Raw genomic sequence first — 27,506 nt, 5'->3', positions numbered from 1 at the left:
CTCACGTGAATGTTGAACAGAGAGAGAACAAATAAGACTATACTGGGATAAGTATTCCATTTTCATCATGAAGACAGAGAAGCCATTGTATAAAGGATCTACTATGCTTTGATCTGGTTATAAACGATGGTTTTGAACATTTACCCAGGCAATGTGTCCTATAGAATTCATACTTGATGGACCATCTTGATTACAGGGGCTACTGTGCTTGTCTAAAGATTTGGGCATTGTGTGGTGTTTTATGATTGTCAAATCAAAGTCCAATAAATATATTTATTTATTTACTTATTTATATACCTATATCATGTCATTTAGCTATTCTTTGCCCACATGCTGATGAAAGTGTTTGAAAATTCTATAATATTGTCAGATTGTAGGAGGCATCTAAGACAAAGAAAATGTAACAGCAACTTTTTCAATTGAGGAACTGGGGGAAAGGTTCTATTATTGGGGGTTCCCATGTAGCCCTAGTCATAAAGAAACTACCTGCCAATGCAGGAGAGGTAAGAGGCATGGGTTCATTCCCTGGGTTGAGAAGATCCCTTGGAGGAGGGCATGGCAACCCACTCCAGAGTCCTTGCCTATAGAATCGCACAGACAGAGAGGAGCCTGCTAGGCTCTAGTGCATAGAATATCAAAGAGTTGGACGTGACTGAAGCGACTTGGCATGTACATTCTATAACTATGAATTAAGATGAATGAAAAACTACTTAATAAAATACTCCAATACTAGTTTCACCATTCCCATATAGATTGACAGTTCCTTGGTTGGTAGTGTTTACAGTCATCCACTTCACAGTTTGCAGCTATAAGGACTGTCACATTGATGTGAGGAGCAAAGCAGTTTGAAAGAGCACTGGGGATAGGATCCACCCAACTAAAGACTGTGGGGAGTGCAGGGGGACAATGTAATACAAACCTGTAATAACACTGAAAATACACATGCAGAGTGCACCGAGTTTTGGTTTTTAATTCCCTTGACTTTTATTTGTGCAATCCCAGGCCACACTTACTCTTTGCATGCATGCTAAGTCACTTCTGTTGTGTCTGATCATTGTGACCCTAAGGACCATAGCCCACGAAGCTCCTTTGTCCATGGGATTCTCCAGGCAATACTAGAGTGGGTTGCCATGCCCTCCTCCAGGGGATCTTCCTGACCCAGGGATTGAACCGTTGCCTCTTATATCTCCTGCATTGGCAGATAGGTTCTTTACCACTAGTGCCACCTGGGAAGCCCAGGCATTCTTTACTCATCGTTATATTCTCACCTTTTAGCCCTGTATTTTTTTTTAAGTTAGTTCTTCTCTGAATCTCAGCTGCTTCAATTGTATAATGATATGAGTGAAAAAGTTGGCTTAAAGCTCAACATTCAGAAAACGAAGATCATGGCATCTGGTCCCATCACTTCATGGGAAATAGATGGGGAAACAGTGTCAGACTTTATTTTTTGGAGCTCCAAAATCACTGCCGATGGTGACTGCAGCCATGAAATTAAAAGACGCTTACTCCTTGGAAGAAAAGTTATGACCAACCTAGATAGCATATTCAAAAGCAGACATTACTTTGCCAACAAAAGTCCATCTGGTCAAGGCTATGGTTTTTCCTGTGGTCATGTATGGATGTGAGAGTTGGACTGTGAAGAAAGCTGAGCGCCGGAGAATCGATGCTTTTGAACTGTGGTGTTGGAGAAGACTCTTGAGAGTCCCTTGGAGATCGCAAGGAGATCCAACCAGTCCATTCTAAAGGAGATCAGCCTTGGGTGTTCTTTGGAAGGACTGATTCTGAAGCTGAAACTCCAGTACTTTGGCCACCTCGTGCGAAGAGTTGACTCACTGGAAAAGATTCTGATGCTGGGAGGGATTGGGGGCAGGAGGAAAAGGGGACGACAGAGGATGAGATGGCTGGATGGCACCACCGACTTGATGGACGTGAGTTTGAGTGAACTCTGGGAGATGGTGATGGACAGGGAGGCCTGGTGTGCTGCAATTCATGGGGTCGCAAAGAGTCGGACACGACTGAGTGACTGAAATGAACTGAACTGAACTGATACTTTGATTGGATGATTCCTAGATCATTTCTAAGCCTAAGAATTTGTGCAAACAAGATTTACATTTTTATGTGTTCTCCCCTGTTGTTTTGGTTGGACTTCACAGACACAATTTGGATGGATTAAAAGTATGAAAATGAAAGTTGCTCATTGGTGTCCGACTCCTTGTGATTCCGTGGACTATACAGTCCATGAATTTCTCTAGGCCAGAAAACTGAAATGGGTAGCCTTTCCTGTCTCCAGAGGATCTTCCCAACCCAGGGATCATACCCAGGTCTCCCACATTGCAGGTGGATTCTTTACCAGCTGACCACCAGGGAAGCCCTGGATTATGAATCAGTAATCATGTAGGAATTATAAGATCTCATTATGTGATAATGAAAAAAAACATTCCCTCTGGACAATTATAGACATTTATGTTGGGCTGAATCTAAATAGGGTTTTATCTCTATCTATCTGTCCATCACACACACACACACACACACACATATATATATATATATATATATATGATCTTTAAAACTATTATATTAAAGATATAATCTTGAAATTTACAGAAAAAAGAGAAATTTGTTGCAATTATATTAATTCTCAATATATGTAAAACTCACTATATTATTTGTTTGCTCATCACTGAATTATTATTGTTGAAGCTGAAATTCCAATACTTTGGCCACCTGATGCAAAGAACTGACTCATTTGAAAAGACCATGATACTGGGAAAGAGTGAAGGCAAGAGGAGAAGGAGATGACAGAGGATGAGATGGTTGGATGGCATCACCGACTCAATGGACATGAATTTGAGTAAACTCCGGGAGTTGATGTTGGACAGGAAGGCCTGGCATGCTGCAGTCCATGGGGTCGCAAAGAGTCAGACATGACTGAGCGACTGAACTGAACTGAATTGAACTGAATTATAGTTACCTTGTCCAAAATAGCAAACTATACTATAATATCTGGGGATATAATTCAGACTTTTAACTCATTGTCTCATACATTTATGTGATCTCTAATATAGTTTCATGACTTTAACTATATGTACATAGTAACAATTCTTAAAATATGTACATAGTAACAATTCTTAAATTAATGAAAATATTAATATGTCTGTTACATATGAATAATATGTCCTCTTGGATGTCCCAGAGGTTCCAAACATTAGAGTCCCAAATCTTGATTCACTCCCAAATTTGTTATATTTCAGTATTTCTCATGTAATACCATCATATTTTTTCTCTCCTCAAAACCATTGGTGTTTGTTTCCTTCTTTCTTTTCATATATAAATGACCAGAAATCTCTTTTCTCAAAGTCTCACAGCATTTGACTGAATTCTAATACCTCTACAACTGTTATGCTGGATTAAGATACTACCTCACATGGGTACCATGAATAGTCTTCATCCTGGTTTTCCTTATTACTCTATTGCCCATCTTGAGTACCAAGGTTTTCACAGAGCAGCCAAAGAAACTTATTCAGATTGTGAATATCCTGAACCAAGTTTGCCAAAGATTTCCTTATAGTTAGAGTGAATTTGTAATGTCTTACCATAACCTGCCTACACAATCACATAGGGCATGAGGTCGTCTTCTTCAACAACCTTGTCTCACACCACTCACCATCATTCATGACACCCAGTATGGATGTATTATCACTATAACCACCATTGTCCGAACATGCAACATATTGCTTCTAAATCACCTCATGGCTGGCTATTCCTAAATGCAAATTTTCTTAAGTCTTTCTCTTAACTATGTGTGCTCAGTTGTGTCTGACTCTCTGTGACCCCATGGACTGAAGCCCACCAGGCTTCTCTGTCCATGTAATTTTCCAGGCCAGAATATTGGAGTGTTTTACTGTTTCCTCCTCCAGGGGATCATCCCAACCCAGGGATTGTACCCACATCTCCTGTATTACAGGTGGATTCTTTACAGCTGAGTCACCTGACAAGCCCCTTACTATATCCAGCTTTATTTATGTCTCAGTATTTTTTATGTGAAATTAGATTAATTTCGTGTTTGCTTACTTGGGTTTTTAATTTATTCTACCTGAGAATGTAAGCTCACTGAGGTCAGTGACTCTCTTTTTCTGAATTTTAGCACCTTAACTCCAGCACCGAGTAGTGTCTCCTGGAAAACAAACACTGAATAAATATTAATTTTAATGAATGTGTAAACAACCCTTCATTTATTTCTGCATATTTCCCTGCCATTATTATTTTCCCTCTTTTAGATAACTGTTCTTATTTTCTTGAATTTTAATTTCTGGTTTTCTTTTTTCTAAATTATTGTTTGTTAAATCAAACTTCTGTTATTTTAATATAGTGATTCTACAAATACTATCACTTATATACTATTTATGAACAAATTTGATTTTTGTCTCATCAAGCAAAAATTTTTAAGAATACAACTATTAAAATTTAATACTTAGGTGATAATTATCTTCCAAGATCATTTTGTGCTTGGAGTAGAATACTTCAAACACCTAATAAAACTTGGTTTTCTTATGTTGCAAAAATGATCCTTCTTTTTCACAAGAATTTTATTATATGCAGTCAAATCAGAGAAAGTAAAGGCAAAACTGGGATTTTTCTTCAGTTGGATACACAGATCTTATCAAGCAGTAGAAAGATGTAACATCCTTCTCTATGCTTATACTTAAAGATTTCACACTAACTTACCTTTTTTTAGGCATAATAAAAATATACTAAAATAGTTAATAATATTTTCTAAAAGTAAAAATTGCCATTTGTTGTATTTAAAAACAGCATCATATCTTTATATTAGTTTTGTTTCACTTTCATTGAGGTCCCCCCAAAAGGAATGTGAAGAAATACTAGTTGTACCATTATTCTTCCTCTGTCTCCTGAATCCTAACGCTAAACATTGGGGATTAAGTAGTTTAGACAAATATTGTCATCAACTATGCACATATATCAGGGTAAAGTTTTATTTGGATCTAAAAGACTAAAGTCAGTTTCTAATCTACCTGCTTTTATGTGAGTTTACGCAGATTTACTTACCTTTTCATTGGTTAAATTGTAACAAGACACGTTGTCAAGTTCTAGAGAGGATCATGAGTATAGTGCCCATTTACCCACTGACTACACCAAGAATGTGCTAAGGACTCACTTGCTGTTGGCATTGTGTATATAACCAACAGATATATACTGTTGGTTGCATAAAGGCCTCATTGGATTCTTTATTCTGCATAGATCCTATAGCTAGGATTTCCTGTCCTTGTTTATTACTTGATTCTGTACCAAAATTCATGGAGAATATCACTTCTGTTAACATTTTTTAAAATATGTAACATAAGCCATTAAAAAGTAAACTTGATTGTTATATTAAAACTAAAAGAATTCATAAAATATAATACATTGATGACATTGGCTCAGTAAAAATTTCAGTTATTGTTAATTTTATGTTTAACTTCAATTTTTTACCTCCTGTATTTTTCACATGTTATTTAACAGGTTCATTAGACTTTTTTTTCCCCCTGTTTTGGCTACCCTTTTGATTTGGGAGAAATCTCAAGAAAAGTGAAAGCCAACCAAGCCATCTGCTATGGAAGCTGAAGACACGTGGATAATCCCTTCCCTTTCCCTTTGGCAGCCAGTAATCTAAACTCACCAGTCACATTGCCCCTCCGTCCCACAAGTGAAGACTGCATCTTGAGTAAATGAAGCAAAAACAGGATGACATTTAGATTATTTTTGATAGCAGAATCAACAGAATGGAGAGTCTAATGGACTAACACAAAGTGTCAAAGGGAAATGGAACCCAGCAGGAAGGTGGCAAGTGTCCAGACCACAGTTATCCAGTGGAAGAGGTGGTGAGGAATAATTGGACAGCAACAATATTCTGAGGTGGTTGATCTTGGCAGGTTTTTTTTTTTTCTTTAATATTTATTGAACTTGGTTTTTAGCAAACTTTTCCATACCCTGGAAAATACCTTAATGCTGGGAAAGATTGAGACCATAAGGAGAAGGGGACAGAGGACGAGATGTTTGGGTGGCATCACCAGCTCAATGGACATGAATTTGAGCAAATTCCAGAAGATAGTGAAGGACAGGGAAGCCTGGCGTGGAGCAGTCCATGTGGTTGCAAAAAGTAGGGCACGACTTAGGAACTGAACCAAACAACATAGGATTCACTTTGCAGCTGACATCTTGGAGCAGAATAGACAAAAAAATAGACTCTCCAGCTGCTTTGGTTGGGGACATGCATGACAGATAATGGAGATATACCCCAAGAACATGAGTGGACCTGCTACCAAGTTGGAGACTGAATGCTCAAGCCAAAGTTAAAAGCATGGTGTAACACTTTGTACTCTACTCTCCTGCCACTAACAAAAAGGAATCATTTTCACTGATTTTAAAAGGAATGTTCGTGATGTTTGTTTGTGCAGCTCTAATCCATTTAAGGAGTTGAATCGTTCCCAGGGTAATGAAAATGCATTTAAATATATCAGGCTACAATACAAAGATCTTTATCACCAACTGCCTCTTATGACCTATTGGATCCAATTCTCAAATCATATGTGGCAAAGAGCTGTGTTGTGTAAGTGTGAAGTCTGCAGTAAATTGCAATAGAATAACAGAATAGTCATAGTTCAGATGCCTGTGTTCTGGCAGAAAAGCTATACTGTTTTTTATTTTTTAAAAAGACAAAAAAAAAAAGGATCTGTTCTTTTCAGAAACTGCTTCTGGCTTGTTTTGGGACTCCGATAGATAGTAAGTGACTGAATATCAGAAAAAAAAATCATGTGAAATTAGTTACTTGTCAAGAATTGGGTTTTAACTGATATGCCAAACTCTGTATTAAGGTATATCCAACAGAACGTCATTACACTGGTGTTGTCAGCCACCTGTGTCTCCTATTATCTCGATGCTTCTTTGGGATACTGAAGACAAAGTGGACAATATGTCCAGGGTAAAGGTGCCAGAGGTGTCATCTCATCCAGACTTCTTTGAACACTTTCTAACTTACTGATCAGTGTACAGTATACCAGGAAAGCAAACTACACCACATATTTTTAAGCAGGCATGGGGTTAAAAACAGGTGTTGTGAGTCAAAGTACTCACTTGACTTCTATGGGTGGCTGAGAAGAAACTTGAGTGGTAAAACTGTTTATTAGGTATGTGAAATGTATTTTAGTTACTAATAGTATTGGCATACATTCTGTTTCTTTCATCTTTTATGCATTCTTCTATTTGTATTTCAGTAAATGTTTTTCAATACATACAGAATATATTTCAGGATCTAAGCTGAATGGTATAAATATAGAAACGAGACTAATAGACACAGATTCTGATTTAATGGAATTTTACTCTATGTCTTTTTATTACTTTTATAAAGAGTAGTAATAGTGGCAGTTGTTGTTATTGTTGTGAATTATGAGTAGATTTGAGGAAGCTGCTGGTATTTCAGTTCCAGACATGCTGAAAATGAAGAACTATTGAGACATCAAAATGTGGAATCCTGAGGGTCTTAACATGGAGCTCAGCAGTTAAGCTTAGGCTGAAAACACAGATTTAAGGATAATGATTTTTACTGCATTGTCGATGACATGATTTGGGTTCAGAGCAACCAGGGAAAGTATAGAACTTTTTTCTCTCACCAAATAAAAGCAGTGGGAAGACTGAGTTTTCAAAACAATGATATAGTATGGGAAGGAATTGTAGAAGAGTCAGGATAAGACTCCTATTGTCTACTTCATATTCCATATTTCAAAAATCATATTAGAATTCTAATCTCACAGAAAGCACTTCTAGTCCAACATACCAACAATTTGACTTAATCTGTTTTAGAATTACTAGCCCTGGTGGGGTACAGTATAACATAGTGGTGAGAACATGGGTTCTGATACTAGATTCCTGGTGAGATCGGTGATTTTGAGGCAGGTACTTTCCTTGCTAGGCCAGTTTCTATCACTGGGAATGCTAGAATACCTATTTATTAGGCTCATTGTAACAGTTATATAATATACAAAATGTGCTAAAGATAGTTCTGATTCAGAGCACATTCTAAGTATATGTCAGTCATTAATTTTGCACTATTATCTACAGGCATTAGCTATAAATATCTACTTTCATATTCACTTTCTCTAGTATAGTGACTTATTTATGGCACTTGTTCAATAGATCTTTGGGGAGTCAGGTGATTTATAATTTCAAAAGGTTTATTTCACCATGTTTTTTAAGACTCACAGAATTAACATTTGGAAGAAGTCATCATATAAAGAGCTGAAGTACCTGGACAGTGGATGTTTAGTATATCACGATGAAGCCAAAATGAAGAGGAACACTGTATCCCAAGACACCGCCTCTAACTCTGGAGTTGATTTCCATATCAAACAACCACAAACTTTTGTTGAATCCCCAGCTGCTGACTGACCACAGGCAGAACTTCCTGAGAATATCTTACCTTTATTCCTGCTAAGTACCATACTGTGCTTTGAGCTTGTAGTTTCTTCAATCTGACCAACAGAATTTACGTGTTACATTTCACCTTGTCAAATTCAGCTTGTTCATTATAGCTGTGAAGATTGTGGGGTATGCGGATTCTGTCAAAATACCTTTTATATAAAATAATCTCATAAGAATGAACTGTGTTTAAGAGATTTACTTTCTTGCTTGACATATATTAACATCTCTGAAGTTGTAGCTCCTTTGAATTGTAGTTCATACTCCAAAAATGTATGGCAATAGAACTGCTATTGATAGGAGATTTTACATCAAATAATCTCTTAAAAAAGAATCCAGTATTCTCCATGTATGTTTTTAACTCAATACTGTGTTAAGTAATCTGTATTTGCTCTTTCAGATCCTCTCTCTACCCTTGTTCATTCTGATCAATGTCCAGCATCCTGTAGACTGACTCCTATAGAGTGTATCACCCAATGTCTGTCTAGCTTTAAGTTAGATTGGGCCACTAGGAGGGGATTAGAAGATGATAGAGAGGGGGAAAAAAGAGAGAGAGAAGGTTTTCCATGCTTTCTCCTATCAGGCCATTACAGTCATAGTAACTGTGCTTCTTCATGCAGCTGCTTCCAGATTCTGGTAACCTCTTTCATCCCTTGCTCCTTCAGATGTGATTGCATTAATGGCTTCCTGTTCAGCACTATCCACAGGAAGTGATACCCTTGCTGGTAGATAATTCTATAAATGGTCCCTTTAAAAGCCACCTTAAGTTACCATGTTAGGTTTGCTGCCTTTTTTTTTTTTTCCCCTGCCAAAAATTATACTGCTGTATACAATGTATAAGGATAATTTTTTTTTTCCCCTGCCAAAAATTATACTGCTGTATACAATGTATAAGGATAATTTTATTGAGATTTTTCTTTGGTATCTTATATTTAAGATATATTATTAGTCCTGTGAAAATGTTTTCATATATTTATACATACAAATGTTATGTGGGTGATAAGGAAAATGAACTATTACTATAATGCAAATGATATTTTACATAACAGCACAATTTGAGACAGTTTAATAGAGATGTTTGTTATTTGCACTATGTACAAGATCTCATATGAAGTTGTTACATACTTTGATGATCAAGTTTTATTTTTTTCTCAATCTCTAAACTCAGGATTTTAGCGTCTATGCTAAAGAAATTTCTGACAAAATATAGTCTATATAGATGGAGTAATTTAAGAAAAGTGAATTAATATTTTCACAGATCTCAAGGGAAACAAAAAAATATAAATGGGTGAATATAATAAAAAGTTTAATCTGCAGCAAGAAATAAGCTAATTGAGTTGGTGTAGAATCACATGCATTTCACAGCTGCATCATTAACAAGGGAATAAGGTCAGTCAGTTAACTAGCCCACATTAGTCATTCAAATTTATATAACTTAAAACTTCACCCAAGCTTCTAAATGATATAGGATTCAGGTCTCTGCAACAATTGCTAATTTATTTCTATTCTAAGATTCACTTGAGCTTTTATACATTTACAAATTTAGTAGAAATGCAGAAAATGAAATTCATAGAACTTGTTTTATTAACCAAAGCGTGGCACTTTCTATTTATTGGGAACTTCAATTATCTTTACAATTTCATAGATTTTTTTTCTTCTCAATTTTGCCACTAATTAGTTGCATGTTTTTCAAGAATATGAAGTAATTATTTGGCATAATAGATTGTAAAAGTATGCATTATTAACATGAATATATTTATCTTTTTTCAATATTACTCTTTCATTAAAATGTGAGAGATTGGGGAGAGGCAGAAGTGAGAGAAAGAGGAGAGAGAGAGAAAGAATGTGAGGAATATGTTATCAAGTTTAAACTCCAAAAGAGACTAAGATTAATTGGTGTTGGTGATGGTTCAGTTGCTAAGCCGTGTCTGCCTCTTGTGATTCCATGGACTGTAGCCCACCAGGCTCCTCTGCCCATGGGATTTCCCAGCAAAGATTACTGGAGTGGGTTGCCATTTCCTTCTCCACAGATTGATTAAATCATTATAAAAATCAGTACCATTACATTTAAACTGTGAATCCTTTCTAGTATCCCCATGTCTACCTTTCAAATGGGATTTTCTAAAAAATTTGAAAAGTTGGGTGATATATAATTTTCATCTCTAATTTTTTTTCTTGAAAGTTTAGGCATAGACACATAATTTTCTAGTTGCTATCTTTGAAATATATGGGAATAACCTTATTAGTACAACTTGAAATAAGGGAGGTAATTGGAAAAACAACATAGCATATCTGAAAACATTTGTCTTGCACTTAGAATTTGAGAATTTGAGACAACTGTACTAGAAAAAGATGCCTAATTTTCCTGTATCAAGGATATATGGTGACTCTCCAGCAAAGGTATCCCAAATTTAAAATTAAGTTTAAATATATGTAGAATGAATGTGAAATGACATATTTTGCTTTGTAAAGATATTTGAACTTAACAATATTGAGCCACCTCATTTACTACTATAAATCATACAAAGATTGACTAGAGTATTTTGATAATTATTATTTTTCTTAAAATAATTAAAATGTAAATCTTATAGGATACATGATGTTATGAAAGAGAATTATGATTTTCTACTGGACATTTCTAGTGAAATATTTATTAAAGTCATCTAATTTTAAATGCTGTAATAAAACAAAACATAAAACCTGCAATAAATAATAGATCAAAAAGGTTCTCATAGCAACAAAATTGGGAACACTTATTTGCTTTCTCCTTAGAAGGAAAGGTATGACAATCCTAGCCAGTGTATTAAAAAACAGAGACATCTCTTTGCTGACGAAAGTCCATGTAGTCAAAGTTATGGTTTTCCTGGTAGTCACGTACAGATGTGAGAGTTGGACCATAAAGAAGGCTGAGTGCCAAAGAATTGATTCTTTTGAATTGTGTTGTTGAAGACTTGAGAATCCCTTGAAATGCAAGGAGAACAAAGCAGTCAATCCTAAATCCACTCTGAATATTCAATGGAAGAACTGACACTGAAGCTGAAGTTCCAATACTTTGGCCACGTGATGCAAAGGGCTGACTCAGTGGAAAAGACCCTGATATCGGAAAAGATTGAAGGCGAAAGGAAAAGGGGGTGGCAGAGGATGACATGGTTAGATAGCATCACCACCTCCATGGACATGAATTTGAGCAAACTCCAAGAGACAGTGCAGGAGAGAGGAGCCTGGCATGGGGCAGTCCCTGCAGTTGCAAAGAGTTGGACACAACTTGGCACCTGAACAACAAAAAGAAGTTTGCATAAGAATTGATTATGAAAGTTTATTATGAAAATCATATTATTACCTTAAACATAGGTCAAGAAACAATATAGTTTATTTTTGAGCCTCATGATACATAATTACAATTGCTGAAGTCAGTACATATTTTACAATTTTGTAAGTGTGGGGCATTTTGGCATGGGAAAGCTCAATTCCTAGAAAATTACTTTGGTGTTTAAAAGAACTATTAGTTGTATTGTTTTTAATTTTTTTTAAGTTTGCAAATGGTTTTAAAATAGAAAAAGTCCTAGCAATTAACTTTCTTACACTCCAGAAACAAGCGATCCAGGAGTTAATTTATTCTAAATGGCATGCTGAGCTTGTTCAGTGGAAATTACTACTGATACAATTTGCCATTTGTGATTATTTTATTAACATGGCAGAGTGGGGGAAGGAAGTGGCAAGCATTAAAAAGAATTAAACGGCACAGGTTTCTGCATTTATTCCTCATTTTAAAAGAGCTAACATTTTCAAATACTTCAGTACTGCACCAATTTCAGAAAGAAACAGAGAGAATACCACAGAGGGTTTCCCATTTTGACCAGTGGCAGACTGGCTCAGAGCAAAACTCCATGCCAAGAACATCACATCAACAAAAATATATTGTGAAAATGTATGCTGGTTCTTTTAAATATTTAGTGATCATAGCAATTCTTCATTTCACCTTCCCCCTTATCTGTTGTTTCACTTTTTCCAGAGTTCTGAAGAATGGAACTTTCTTCTTGTACAGCCTCTCTCTACAGATATTTTCTATTGTGACTTCATTCTTCTTCCTGATGAACTCTTTCATCATCTTTCATCCTGATAAATATTTAAGTCTCATCTGCCACATCCTCTCATCCTGTTTTCTGGTCCTTGTAATTCTTTTCATTTACTACTTTAGCTGATTACCAGGGGCTTAGAATGAATAATCATATGTGGTCAGTCTTCCTTTTCTAACTCAAAGGCATACATGTAAAATTTTTAAGTTAAATGCTAGTTAGATAAAACAATTAATGTAAATAATTGAAAGGTATATTAATGATAACTTATTATTTGCTATTTGCTACTCAAAAAATACTCTTCAATTTTCCCCAAAATTTCAACATAAGTACATGTGTTTAGTGAACTGGAAATAACATAATTATCTATTTTTTTTCTTCTTTACAATTCCTCCCAAGTGTTATCAAATTGTGATAACTGAGAAGACTCTTGAGAGTCCCTTGGACAGCAAGGACATCAAACCAGTCAATCCTTAAGGAAATCAACATTGAATAGTCATTGGAAGGGCTGATGCTGAAGCTGAAACTCCAATACTTTGGCCACTTGATGTGAGGCACTGACTCATTGGAAAAGACCCTGATACTGGGAAAGATTGAAGGCAGGAGGAGAAGAGGAAGACAGAGGATGAAATGGTTGGATGGCATTACTGACTCAGAGATGAACTTAAGAAAACTCCAGGAGATAGTGAAGGACAGGGAATCTTGGAGTGCTGTAGTCCATGGGGTCACAAAATGTCGGACACAACTTAAAGACTGAACAATAACAACTTAATGTTGGACACAACTTAAAGACTGAACAATAACAACTTAATCATAAAGTTAAGATGGTAGTCAGTAAGATGACATTAAAATAAGCTATTCCTTTTGAAAGAAAAAATATACTTTACTTTACAAAAGCAATCCCCCAGAAAAATTAAGAAACCTGATACCCAGCATTTTGCCACCTAGATAGCACTAGAACGAAACATTTCAAAACCCTTTCACTTCAGACTTAAATCTACTAAGATAAATGGCTTCCTTAAGTAAATTATCTGGCCATATTTTTCCAAAGATTTGATACCAAAACCAAACACATTTCTTATGATTTTAACCTAAATTTAAAAAAGGAAAACCTTAGCTTTTTCTAATATTTATTTTCTAAACCAGTTTTTACTCTTATGTAATGATAAAAAATAGATAGTTCAAAGTAAACTTACCTTTATGTTAGATTTAGCTTTTAAACTACAATGAGAACAATTAAGTCATATATTTACTACAATATTTGACATTTGTTAGGCAAGCAAAAGCTATACAAATGAGAGTTACTAGCAGAATATGTCAGAGAAGGCAATGGCACCCCACTCCAGTACTCTTGCCTGGAAAATCCCATGGACAGAGGAGCCTGGTAGGCTACAGTCCATGGGGTCATGAAGAGTCGGACATGACTCAGTGACTTCACTTTCACTTTTCACTTTCATGCATTGGAGAAGGAAATGGCAACCCACTCCAGTGTTCTTGCCTGGAGAATCCCAGGGACGGCAGAGCCTCATGGGCTGCCATCTGTGGGGTTGCACAGAGTCGGACACGACTGAACAGACTTAGCAGCAGCAGCAGCACATTATGTATCTATCAGATAAGTCCTAAAGGTCAATTTTTTTATCCTCAAGAGTTCAGAACTGCAGTCCTTTTTTTATGCCGAAATTACAAGTGAAGAAAGAAGAGAGCTATTAGTCTGAAGTAAAAAAAAAAAAAAAAAGTTAAAATATATGGACTTTGAAAATCTTCACTGCCTTGAAGAATTTTATCCTTTGACTGAGACCTTTGCCCCAGTCCACCCTAGTTGGTTCTCTTTCTTTCTAATCAAGCCATCCTATTATAAAGCTCAAAGTACTTTTACGTCCCTTATTTAGTATTAATTGTCTTAACAAGATTTTTCCATTTGTTACCTTAGGATCTATTGGTAAGTATATGGTACTAATTTGTAACAAGAGTAATTTATTAATACAGTTTTCAAACTATCTAAGATTTTAATCTTCAAAGTACTTTGAATAAGCTTGTGCCTTATATTAATGTTTTTATTTTTATTTATTTTATTTATTTTTATTTATTTTAATATTGATAATTAATTGACTGTATGGTGAGATGAAGTTAAACCATTCACTCAAACTATGTTCAGATGTGGAAGAACATGCCAAGATAATAAGAGGGGAAAAGCACTAAATTAATACTTTATTTCTAACCCTAGCGCTTTAGATGGAGAAGACAATGGCAAACCACTCCAGTACTCTTGCCTGGAAAATCCTAGGGATGGAGGAGCCCGGTAGGCTGCAGTCCATGCGGTCACTGAGAGTCAGACACGTCTGAGCAACTTCCCTTTCACTTTTCACTTTCATGCATTGGAGAAAGAAATGGCAACCCACTCCAGTGTTCTTGCCTGGAGAATCCCAGGGACGGGGGAGCCTGGTGGGCTGCCGTCTATGGGGTCACACAGAGTCGGACACGACTGAAGCGACTTAGCAGCAGCAGCAGCCCTTTAGAAGAGAGGTTAGTGGCGTGAGTTCTGTTTTCAAAGGGTATACTTCTTAATACTATATATAACTTACCTGGGTTAGGGAGAAAAAGAAAGAACAAACAAACTAAAAAGAAAAAACTATTTGGATTAACAGTAGTCAAGTGAAAATAAGAAAATCCATCAAGTGTCATTTGAGTTTATGATCACTTTCCTACTTCTATTTTCAAGAAGTAATATATAATTGTAAAAATTATGCTAAAGTTTGAAAAGGCCAAAGGTGCACAACAAAGAGGTAGTAATAAGAGCTTCCATTTTGAGCCCTTATAAACCACATTTAATAAATATTGATGGAGTTTTACATGAATACATACATACAAATGATCTTCATATTCATCAAAAGATGACTGTGTTCTAAATTAATTAAGGTATGCAAGATAAAAGCACAATCTTTTGTTATAATGTAATGACTGATATCAACTTATTTTATTCCTTAAAAGGACTTGTGTATATGTATATGGGTGCTGTGTGGTAAGTCGCTTCAATTGTATCTGACTCTTTGCAACCCTATGGACTGTAGCCCTCCAGGCTCCACTGTCCATGGGATTCTCCAGGCAAGAACACTAGAGTGGATTGCCATACTCTCCTCCAGGGGATCTTCTCAACCCAGGGATCGAAACTGTGTCTCCTGTAGCTCCTGCATGTATACAATACATTATATATATAATTATATATATATATATATGAAGTGACCTGAAAGCAATTTTTCTCTTTCTCCTCCGGAACATTACACAAAAGCAGCAGGTAAAATAAAAAGAAAGGAAAAAGAAAGAAGAAACAAAAACAACAACCACCTAGGTTTAAACCTGTATTCCATAAGAGAGTCATCTTCTAAATCAATTAAGATTTGTTTAAAAAAAATGCAGGGATAAATAGTCTTTAGGAAAAATAATCACATATATATGTTTTTTAGATGCTATAACTAGAAAATAAACCCATATACACACAGATCTATGCAGATATCTGACAATAGCCTATAAGCTTTTTATATAACAGGGTATTTAACACTTACATCCTGCCTATGAGGCAGGTGGTATCTTGCAGATAAGGAAATTGAAGCATGAAGACAGGTAGGAACTGGATAAAGCCACACAGTTCAATAGTAAGTGGGAAAACCAGGATCCAAAGCCAGGCAGCTATGGCTGCACTTGTAACCACTGAACAGATGTCTTTTCTAATGTTGATATTGAAACTTATCCAAATACTAAATCTTAAAATTTATAGTAGCAAAAATTGACAAAAGCATAGGAAATTGGTTCAATTAATCATGCAACATCTATTTAAAATTAGGTAGATCTACACATGCTGTTGAGGACTGTCCTCCAAGGGATGTAGCTAAATAGAAAAGCAAGCTTCACAACAAGGTTGATAGCATTTTGTGTGAAAAATATGCATCTACATATATTTTTACTTGCAGAGATCTCCAGAAATGCTTAAAAGGAAATCATACCCAGTCTGCCTCTGAAGAGGAGAACAACGTATCTAGATTAAGAAATTATAACTTTCATTGAAAACTTTTTTGTAATTTTTGAATTTTTTAAATGTCCAAGAATTATTTAAGAAATTAAGACTTTATTTATTTTTTATTTTTTTAAATATAAATTTATTTATTTTAATTGGAAGTTAATTACCTTACAATATTCTATTGGTTTTGCCGTACATCAACATGAATCTGCCACAGGTATATACATGTTCCCCATCCTGAACCCCCCTCCCTCCTCCCTCCCCATACCATCCCTCTGGCATTGAAACATGTATAATATATATGAAACGAATCGCCAGTCCAGGTTCGATGCATGATACTGGATGCTTGGGGCTGGTGCACTCAGACTTTATTTTTAAAGCAATTTACGTACAGGAAAATGGATTTTCATAATAGAGAGCAAATAGGCATCATTCTCACAGAGGAAAGCCCAAGTACAAATGAATTCTACCAAACATTTTAATAAATAGCAACACCAATTCACACAAATGCTTTAAAAAAATAAGGAAATAAGTCATTCTATGAGGCCATTATTACCAAGATATCCAAGCAAACACACAGTCTTGTAATAAACTAAAGTAACTGACATTGTACACTTTAAAAAGGTGAAATTTATGACATATGCTTTATGTCTCAATTACAAAATAAAATTTATTAAAGGCAATCATAATGTGGGAGATAAAGAAAACATATTTATGCTTAAATACAGATTTTAAATGACATTTACAAAACAAAGCCAAGTAACTAGAGAACCAGAACAAATATTGATAAATAAGATAAATATTTTAACTAAAAATCAGTGAGGCATTTTGATAAATATTTAATATTTATAAATAGGCACATAGAGAAATAATAGAAAATTACATCCATAGAAATTAATGGTTGTGTAACCAGTGACAGTGGATGGTTATGACTAGGGACAGAAAGAAATATAATCTGAAAATTTGCAATAGAGGAAAATTCAGGTCTAGATAACTTTACTGATATATTCTGGATATATTTCAAGAAAAATTAACACCATCTCATTACAAACTTTTCCAAAATTCACAAGAGGATAAACATTTCCCAATTCATTCTATATGGACAGCATTACCCAGATACCAAAATCAGCCAAAGGCACACAAAAGAAAATTAGAGCTTAGCATCCTTATGAATATAGATGTAAAAATTCTCAACAAACTAGCTAATTGAATTCAGTCATGTATAAAGAAGTTTGTATAGCATGATAGGGTAGGATTTATTCCTTGAATGCAAGACTAGTTCAACAGTTGAAAAATCAATGGAATTCACCATATCAATAAACTAAAGAAAAAAAATTATACAATTGCATCAATGATCTCAAAAACAAATCATCTGACAAAGCTCAACACCTACTGAAAACAAAACAAAACAAAACTCACCAAGTTAAGAACAGAGAGGAATTAACTCAAATTAGTAAAGAACATCTATAAAAAAGTACACTAACCTCACACTTAATAGGGAAAGAGTGAATGCTTGAGAACAAGTCAAGTACATCCACTTTCACTATTCTTATTCAGCAAGTACTAGTTTTTAGCTGCAGCAATGAGGCCTACAAGTGAATAAAAACATTCAGTTTGAAGAAGAAAACATAAAACTTATTTACAGATGAAATATCGCCTAAAAGTAAGAACTCCAAATAATGAGTTCAGAAGAGAATTTTTTCAAGCTGCTCCCATATGCCTACCCATCCATGAGCATCTGTATCCAGATAATTTTCCCTATCTTCTACGATAAATGTGTGTCCTCCTACCTAAGGTTAATCTATTTCCTTATAGACTAGGTCTTATGTCTTCCATACTGATGAGGAGCAAGGAGCTTTGTATTTCATTACAAATTTTCTTTCTTCTTGATTTCTTTCTTCTCATTAATTTGCAACAGCATAAAATGATAATATTTTGCCTTATCTTAAAAATAAACTCTCCTGTCTCCACTACCCCCTATAGCCACCAACCCCATCTATTTCATTCCTGTAATATTCAAACTCCTCCAAATTTTATGTGTGTTCACTGTCTCCAATTCCTCTCCTGGTTTTTGGGGGCTTCCCTGGTAGCTCAGCTGGTAAAGAATCCACTTGCAACGCAGGAGATCCTGGTTCAATACCTGGGTTGGGAAGATCCCCTGGAGAAGGGATAGGCTACCCACTCAGGTATTCTTGGGGTTCTCTGGTGGCTCAGCTGGTAAAGAATCTGCTTGCAATGTGGGAGATTTGAATTGGATACCTGGGTTGGGAAGATATTCTTGCCTGGAGAATTCCATGGACAGAGGAGCCTGGCAGGCTACAGTCCATAGGGTCACAAAGAGTTGGACATGACTGCATGATTAGAATTCTTCTAGTTACTCTCTTTTGCCTCTAACATGCTAACAAATCTAATGATCCTCAATACCCAAACTGTAAAATTCAGCAACTTACAGGCCTCAGCTTATTTGACTAGCCAGATGCATGTCTCAAAACTAATTCCATTGATCTTGAAGAATTTTCTTATTTGGCTTCTTGGATATTACAGACTCCTGATATTATTACTGGCTAATAGTCTCTCTCCTTTGCTGATTCGCCCTCCCTTTTTCAGTTACTTAATCCTATAGTCCTCAAATTTCAGACACTGATTTTTTTTTCCTATCTACATTTATTACTTAATGGTTTTACTTTGGTCTCCTAGTATTAATGCTATCTTTAGAGTAGACAGTGTCTTTATGGCTTCCCAGGTGGTATTAGTGGTAAAGAACCCGCCTGCCAATACAGGAGATGAAAGAGAAGCAGGTTTGATCCTTGGGTCGGGAAGATCGCCTGGGGGAGGAAATGGCAGCCCACTCCACTATTCTTGCCTGGAGAATGCATGGGCAGAGAAGCCTGGTGGGCTACAGTCCATAGGGTCTCAAAGAGTCAGATACAACTTCAGGGAGATAGCATACTTAGCATTGGTTCCCTAAGAAGGAGAACCTGATGTTAGGATTCAAGAGCAAGTAGTTTGGAACTTCCCAGGTAGCACTAGTGGTAAAGAATCTGCCTGCAATGAAGGAGATCTGGGTTCAGTCTCTGAGTCAGGAAGATTCCCTGGAAGAGAGCATGGCAATCCATTTCATTATTCTTGCCTGGAGAATCCCATGGACTGTGGAGTCTTCCCTGTCCATAGGGTTGCAAAGAGTCAGACATGACTGAAGTGACTCATCATGCATGCATGCGTGCAAGTAGTATATCTGGGGAAAAAAAATCTTACACGACACTATTAGGCAAATAGGGAAGTTAGTCAGGAAATTGTGTGTGCTTAGTTGTTCAGTCGTGTCTCACTTTGTGATCCCATGGACTGTAACCCACCAGGCTCCTCTGTCCATGGGGATTCTCCAGGCAAGAATACTGGAGTGGGTTGCCATTCTCTCCTCCAGGGGATCTTCTCAACCCGGAGATGAAACCCAGATCTCCTGCATTGCAAGCAGATTCTTTCTATCTGAACCACCAGGGAAGTCCAGTCAAGAAACTAATGGAGGCAAATAAATGTTATTAAACAAGTTATCAGTAGAAATAAGAGCTTAAAATCACACTAATGGACCATGAAAGTCAGGGAAGAATGTATGTGTAGGTTGTCCCACCAAATGGGTGAGACACAAGAATATTTATCCACCTTGAACTGTCAATCTTTAGTGGAGGGCTCCTCCAAGATTATATTCTTTCCCCAGCAATTTTGACCAGTCAGATCTCCTTCCAGCCACCAAAGAACCAAAGGCAGAAAATCATGGCTGCCTAGTCTGAAGTTAGGTGAATTTGCTTGCATATTGTAAATGTAAGGCAAATGGCTGAGGCATCAGTAGCATTTACTGCTCTCTCAATATTTTCACCAATCTGGTTACCGCCTCTAAACTCTTGGCCCATATTCTGTATGCCCTCTTGACATCACCACTGAGGCATCACAAATACTTTGCTCATTAAAATGTACATCCCACATTTATTTCTCCTGAAATTTCCCCATTTCATAAAATGGCCATTCCAACATTGTATTTGCTCAGGCCAACAAGACTGGAGATGTTCCGAGTCTCCCTATTCTCTCATTCTCCCCTCCCATAAAATCTGTCACCATGGTGTGGAGCCTTTTCTGTGTATACACATCTCTACTCAGTGCTCCAGTACTTTGGCCACCTCATGCGAAGAGCTGACTCATTGGAAAAGAGTCTGATGCTGGCAGGGGTTGTGGGCAGGAGGAGAAGGGGACGACAGAGGATGAGATGGCTGGATGGCATCACCGACTCGATAGACGTGAGTCCAGGAGATGGTGATGGACAGGGGGCCTGGCATGCTGCAGTTCATGGGGTCACAAAGAGTTGGACATGACTGAGTGATTGAACTGACCTGAACTCAGTGCTCACCCTTTCCTTGCTGACCACTCTCTCAGAGCTGGAATGTGGTAACAAACTTCTAACTTGTCTGTCTCATTCTCCCATAGCTCCCTCTGCAGCATCCAGAATGGTTCTGATTAAAAACTAAGACCTATAATGCCATTCCTCTACTTCAACTTTCTAGTAGTATGCTATATCACTCAGAATAAAAATGGATGTCTTCCAAATGCTTAAAGATGTGACCCCTAGATTACTTCTCTAAACTCATCTATTACTTTTCTATTGGCTTGCTCCCAACCAGTCAGGCTGATCTTCAAGCTGTGCCTTGGGCATGAAAACATGATCTCTTTCTGATGCCTTTGCACTTGTTGGTCTCTGGTCCCTCATTGCAGAAAAATCTCATCCCATAGCCATTGGGTGGCTCCCTCACCTCTTACTCCTTTGCTAATGATACTTTCCTGAAAATTTTATTTTAAAGTTACAGATCTCCCAGTCTCCATCTCTTTTTCTTATATTTTGTTCCCATAGCAACTACCACTGAATAAAATAATATACAATATTTAAATTAAATATTTTATATCATTCTTCCATCCTACAAATAAATAGTTCAGGTAAGTTTTTTGTTTTGTTTTGTTTTTTTCTGTTTCATTCATGTATTTATTCCTCTAAACCTGGAATAGTTTTTCTCAGTGCTCAAATAAATATTCATTGTAGGAATGACTTTATTGGATTGCATAATTACTTGAGGATTAACTGGAAGACTCTTGAAAAACAAATAGCTTTACTTCATCTTCCACAAGGAAACATTTTGTATTCAAAGGTGTTTATAGAACACACAATGAGCATAAAACCGAAAAAGATCATGAAAGCAAGGACACTTTTGCAACTTCATATTTCAAATTTACATTTTTGCTTCTTATTATAGCATTTATATTAGTGTGTCTGGTTTCATTACACTTTCAATTACTATTATGGTCATGGTTTCATAGGAAAAGAGTTCACCTAGAGTGAACCCCAAAGCAAATGAAAAATAGTATGTGGTAAAGGAAACCAGGTGAGGGAAATTTCACTCATCATCGTCTGATATTGACTAGAAAACAATTGTAAGTTATATTTAAGTGACAATGGAGAAGATATTTAATGTATTTGCTTAATATTAATCACTATAATAGCATTTAAAAATTTGTCTCATAAACAAATATGCTTTGTAACATTTCTGTCAGGATTGTGTTGGATAGTTGTAGTGGAGGGGAAAAGAAAAGAAAAAACAAAGATGTGGGGAGTTCTATACCAAAATACATATATAGAGAGTTCATCTCTTTGGGTGAATATCTTTTCAAAATAACCTGACTATAGAAGAACAAAAATATACTCACATCATTTACATTTTTATTTTATACTAGAAACCAGTTTATTCTCTAGTAAGAGTTGGTAACCAAGGACTTCATTGTCTGACCCATGGTAAACCTTATAGATAAGTGAACAAGAATTGTTGGTTATTAAAGACACTGGCTAGAAGGAAAGAAAGTGATGTTGCCCACTCCACCAAATAAAGATTTTAACAAAATCTGGTTTCGGATAATAAATTAATCAAATAACCTAAGTCATGTATGTTTATAAGACCATGATTTCCCCATTATAAACATAACAAAATATCAAATAAACAGGAACATTTGTTTAATGATTTATTTAATAATATTTCTTAGCCCCTAGACTATGTGATTTGTCAGTTATTTTTGTTTGCTTTTACCTTGGTTTCAAGAAGAATATTTAACACCTGGAATAAATATCCAATACAGCTTTGTACAATTACAAGATTAATAGGACATGTGAATTTGTAGAAATGCATTTTGATAAAAAGAGGCGTATCAACAGAAATAAATTTGAGGTTGTACTAGTTTGAAATTTTTGGTTCACATAGAATAGCTTGCAAGGAAAAAAAATTAGGGATGAGAAAAGTAGAAGCTTAAGGGGATTAATTTCCAAAATATACAAACACATTTTACAACTCAATATAAAAACAAAAAAAATCAACGAAATGGGAAGAACACTTAAATAGACATTTCTCCAATGAAGACAGATAGATGACCAAAAAGTACATGAAAAGATGCTTGGTATCATTAATTATTAGAGAAATGCAAATAAAATTATAATGAGGAATCACCTCACACCAGTCAGAATGGCTATCATCAAAATGTCTACAAATAATAAATGCTATAGAGAGTGTGGAGAAAAGAGAGCCCTCCTCCGTTGTTGGTGGAATGTAAATTGGTGGGACCACTACTAGGCATATATATCCAGAAAAGATGAAAACTCTAATCCAAAAAGATACATACATCCCAATATTCATTGTAGCACCGTTTACAATAGCCAAGACATGGAAGCAACCTCAGTGTCAATCAACAGATGAGAAGATAAAGAAGATGTGGTATGTATATATGTATATATATATGTATATATATACAAACAATAGAATATCACTCAGTCATAAAAAATGAAATAATGTCATTTGTAATAACATGGATAGAACTATAGAGAATACCATGCTAAGGTTAAAAAAAAAAAAAGAAAGAGAAAGGAAAATATCATATGTGGAATATAAACAAAATTATTTAAATGAACTTATTTACAACACAGAAATAGACTCACAGATATAAAGACAAACTTATGTTTACCAAAGGAGAAAAAGAGGGAAGGGATAAATTAAGAATTTGTGATGAACAGATATGCACTACTGTCTATAAGGTAAATAAGAATCTACTAAATAGCACAGAGAGCTATATTCAATATATTGTAATAACTTATAATGGAAAAGAACTTGAAAAAGAATGCATATGTATACATACATATGTATGCATAGCAATCATTTTGCTATACACCTGAAATATTGTGAATCAACTCTACTTGAATTTAAAAAATATCCCCCCCAAAAGTTGGTTGCAACAAAGGAGGCTCAGGTCATAGAGAGCAAGGGACAAAAAAGTAGAAGTAAAAGTAACTAGAAATAACTCTTCAATTGTTACCAGTCTTTAGGAATATTTCTGACAGCTATTTATTATGCTATTCAGAAAATCTTTGAGCACAGTTATGTGACTACTTCATCTTTCACAAGATGGTCTGGATGCTCCATGTGATCACTGGTGGAGTAGGTCTTCAGAAATTATAAGACACTATTTTGTTCCTATATTTTAATTCTTTCAGGAAGAACATAAAGCCATTGAATTACTAGTGGGGATGAGTTTACTTATCCTCAAATCATATCATGGTTCTTATACTAATTGGGAATGTTAATAGAAACAAAATATGTTTTATATTATTAGTCTTAGTGGTAATAAGTTAAAAGAATTATATATATATATGACATGAAATTATAAATCAATAATATTTCAATAAATTAAAATTAACCCTACAATGCTGAACCCCAAAAAAAAAAAAAATTATTGCCAATTAACTCCATGAAAAGGAAAATTTCTTGAAACAAAATGCTTTTCACTGAATGGTCTCTGGATTAATGCTAGAAACAGTTTACAAAATCAATCACTATGCCCTTGAAAAAAATCAGTGAGTTCTTCCAGGACATATTTGCTTTTTCTTTCATAGGGTCTCATTATTAATAATAATAATTTTAAAAAATGTGTCAAGGGAGATGTGATGGTGTTGAGTTTGTACACAAGATCATCCCACAGAGCACCTAGCTGGTTAATGGAAACACTGCTAAAAGTATAGCAGTATGAGATTTTCCCTTAGGTTATAAATAATACATTACTTTGGTGTTTAATTCAATGCTGACAAGAAGAAGAATGAGCTGGCATCCATATGGTGAATATTAACTACAATTCTAGCTATTGTTGCACTTTAATATTTGAGGCCTTATTTACAGATTGCAATAAAATGAAGTAAAGAATTAATATATCGGATATGAAATTGTAAACAAGATCGTGTGTTGTAAAGGCATTATGGAATATTTCTTCTCTACAAAGTCTGCCTTGTTTGACTAATTGAGAGGCTGCCAAAGCATACCTTAATTATCGAGAGGCTTAATTTATCTCTTTGCAAATATCTCTGATCCTGATGTAAGCAATGTTTAAGTGAGACTCCGTGGTACGATATCATGGTGTTAAAAAATTGTTTTGGCGTTCTCAGTGCTGCTACTATCTGTGTACTCATACACGGGACCCTTTTTGCAAGAGCCGCGGTTTCATTTTATATAGAATGGGAAGAATAATAACTACCCTACATTGATTAAAGTGAAAGTGAAAGTCGCTCAGTCCTGTCTGACTCTTTGCCACCTATGGACTATAGAATCCATGGAATTTTCCAGGCCAGAATACTGGAATCAGTAGCCTTTCCCTTCTCCAGGGGATCTTCCCAACCCAGGGATGGGACTCAGATTTCCCGCATTGCAGGCGGATTCTTTACCAGCTGGACCACAAGGGAAGCCCTGCATTGATAGAACCCTATAACAGCTGAAATATTTTTGTAAAAGAATGTGTAGATTGTAAAACAATTCGATGGTAAGATACTATTTTTACTTGCTTGTTTTTTCTTAGAGATAAAGATCTATAACCCCTTCAAATTTTAAACCTTCCTCAGTTCAGTTCAGTTCAGTTCAGTTCAGTTGCTCAGTCGTGTCCGACTCTTTGCAACCCCATGAACCGCAGCTGGCCAGGCCTCCCTGTCCATCACCAACTCTCGGAGTTTACCCAAACTCATGTCCATCCAGTCGGTGATGCCATCCAGCCTTATATTCTCGCCTGAGAAATCCCATGGACAAAGGAGCCTGGCAGACTACAGTCAAAAGTGTCGAAAAGACTGAGACATGACTGAGTGCAAAGCATAATGAATGATTAAAAACATATTCTTGACTTTGACAATGATTAAATACAAAATTTATCGTGAGAAGAGCAAGCCATTTTAAAGAATTTTTATTGACAATAAATGTAATAAATATAAATTTATAATATATGTTATAAATCATGCCACTTATGCTCCCATAATCGTCATTACCTTGTTTGTGAAATAAAATAAAACTTATGAAAGAGACATTTATTTTTATTATATATTCTCATGATGTCCCCAAAAGTTATTTGGGTGGTTTTTCAACTAATGTTCTTTACAACTGAGCTAGTTTTTCACTAAAACCAAATGTTTAGTGACTCTATCCTCTGTCCAATAAAAGAATACCTTGAAAATGTTACATATTTACATATAATCATTATCATAAACAATAATGTATAAAAATGTTATGGCTACTTGTGGTGGTGTAGTTGCTAAGTTGTGTCCAACTCTTGGGACCTCATGGACTGTGGCCTGCCAGGCTCCTGTGTCCATGGGATTTTCCAGGCAAGAATACTGGAGTGGGTTGCCATCCTTCTTCAGAGGATCTTCCAGACCCAGGAATCAAACCCAGGTTGCCTGCATCGCAGGCAGATTCTTGCATTGCAGGTAGCTTCTTTACCTACTGAGCTACAAGGAAAGCCCAATGGCTATTTAATATTTACTTTTATTTTTTCTATAAAAACTCTGTTAATTCCTATTATGTATTCTACTTAAATAATTTCATGTACATAAAAGCATAGTCTAAAATTGCTCCTCATTTTTGTTTGATATTGTTAACATTTTATTTCCAGATGATGCTGGTTCAATTCTGAACTGGTAACGTAAGAAGGATGGTTTGTAATGAACAGTGTACACATTGAGAGAATAATCATCATTAAGAAATATTCTCATCATGATGACCTAGGCAGCAATGAACATGAAGAATAAGCCCTAAAATTAGCCACATAGCAAGGTTTTCTGGGGAGAGCAGGCTAGGCCCCCAAGCTGTCTAAAAACAGCTTGAGAGAACAGGAAGGGGTGATAGCTTATGGTTTTATGATTCTAGGGTGGTGAGACTAGACTAAGATTAGAGTAAGTGTCCCTTTATGTGGATCTTGGCTTCTGTGGTGTGAAATTCCCACCAGCACCAAAAAAAAAAAAAAAAAAATCCCACCAGACTTTCTTATCAGCTTGTCAAAATGTGTGGGAGAAAAGGGGAAGAGGAGTGATGGGGCTTGGAAACTGTAAATAGTCAAATGTTAATAGTAGTACTAGACAATTGATTAGCATTAACCCATATTGTTTGATGAAAGGTTGAAAGATGCCATGTTTCATTTAATTGAATTTGAACTCATTTATTTAAGCCCTTATCATACTCTATGAGGCTGGGATCCTGAGGTGACTACAGGAGGTGAAAGTATATTGACTACCTTATTTAAGAGCTAACCATGGTATATTTTGGAAAGTTAAATGAGTGGCTCAGTGACTATCAAAAATGCCTAGAACTCCAAAGGGGATAAATGACATCTTGATAAGGACTTGTATAGCTGTGTTAGAATGTACAGAGTTGTGTGACCTAGATTTAGATATTGTGTATCTGTAAGGCAAGAGATTTCCAGAATTCTCTACCCTACAGGTTGAAAACTTAGATAAGGAATTAATATAGCTGCTACTGTTATGCCCAAGTCTCGAAATCTCCCAATGACCACCAGGGAGCCGTTATCCAATGCAAAAGCAAGAGAGTTTTTATTACCAAGCTCAA

At 35.8% G+C, this 27,506-nt stretch overlaps 1 long non-coding RNA gene across 1 annotated transcript; it reads left to right on the top strand.

Annotated features, from left to right (window-relative positions):
* Nucleotides 1-3,884: 3,884 nt before the first annotated feature.
* Nucleotides 3,885-27,506, top strand: LOC120879469. Its single transcript, XR_005724796.1, has 3 exons — nt 3,885-3,895; nt 11,979-11,985; nt 27,411-27,506. It is a non-coding gene; the product is annotated as an uncharacterized LOC120879469 (long non-coding RNA).

This window comes from Oryx dammah, unplaced genomic scaffold, assembly GCF_014754425.2.
Source record: "Oryx dammah isolate SB20612 unplaced genomic scaffold, SCBI_Odam_1.1 HiC_scaffold_20, whole genome shotgun sequence".
Lineage (NCBI taxonomy): Eukaryota > Metazoa > Chordata > Mammalia > Artiodactyla > Bovidae > Oryx > Oryx dammah.
Note: the sequence above shows the minus strand (reverse complement) of the source record. Positions and strands in the feature narration are given on the sequence as shown.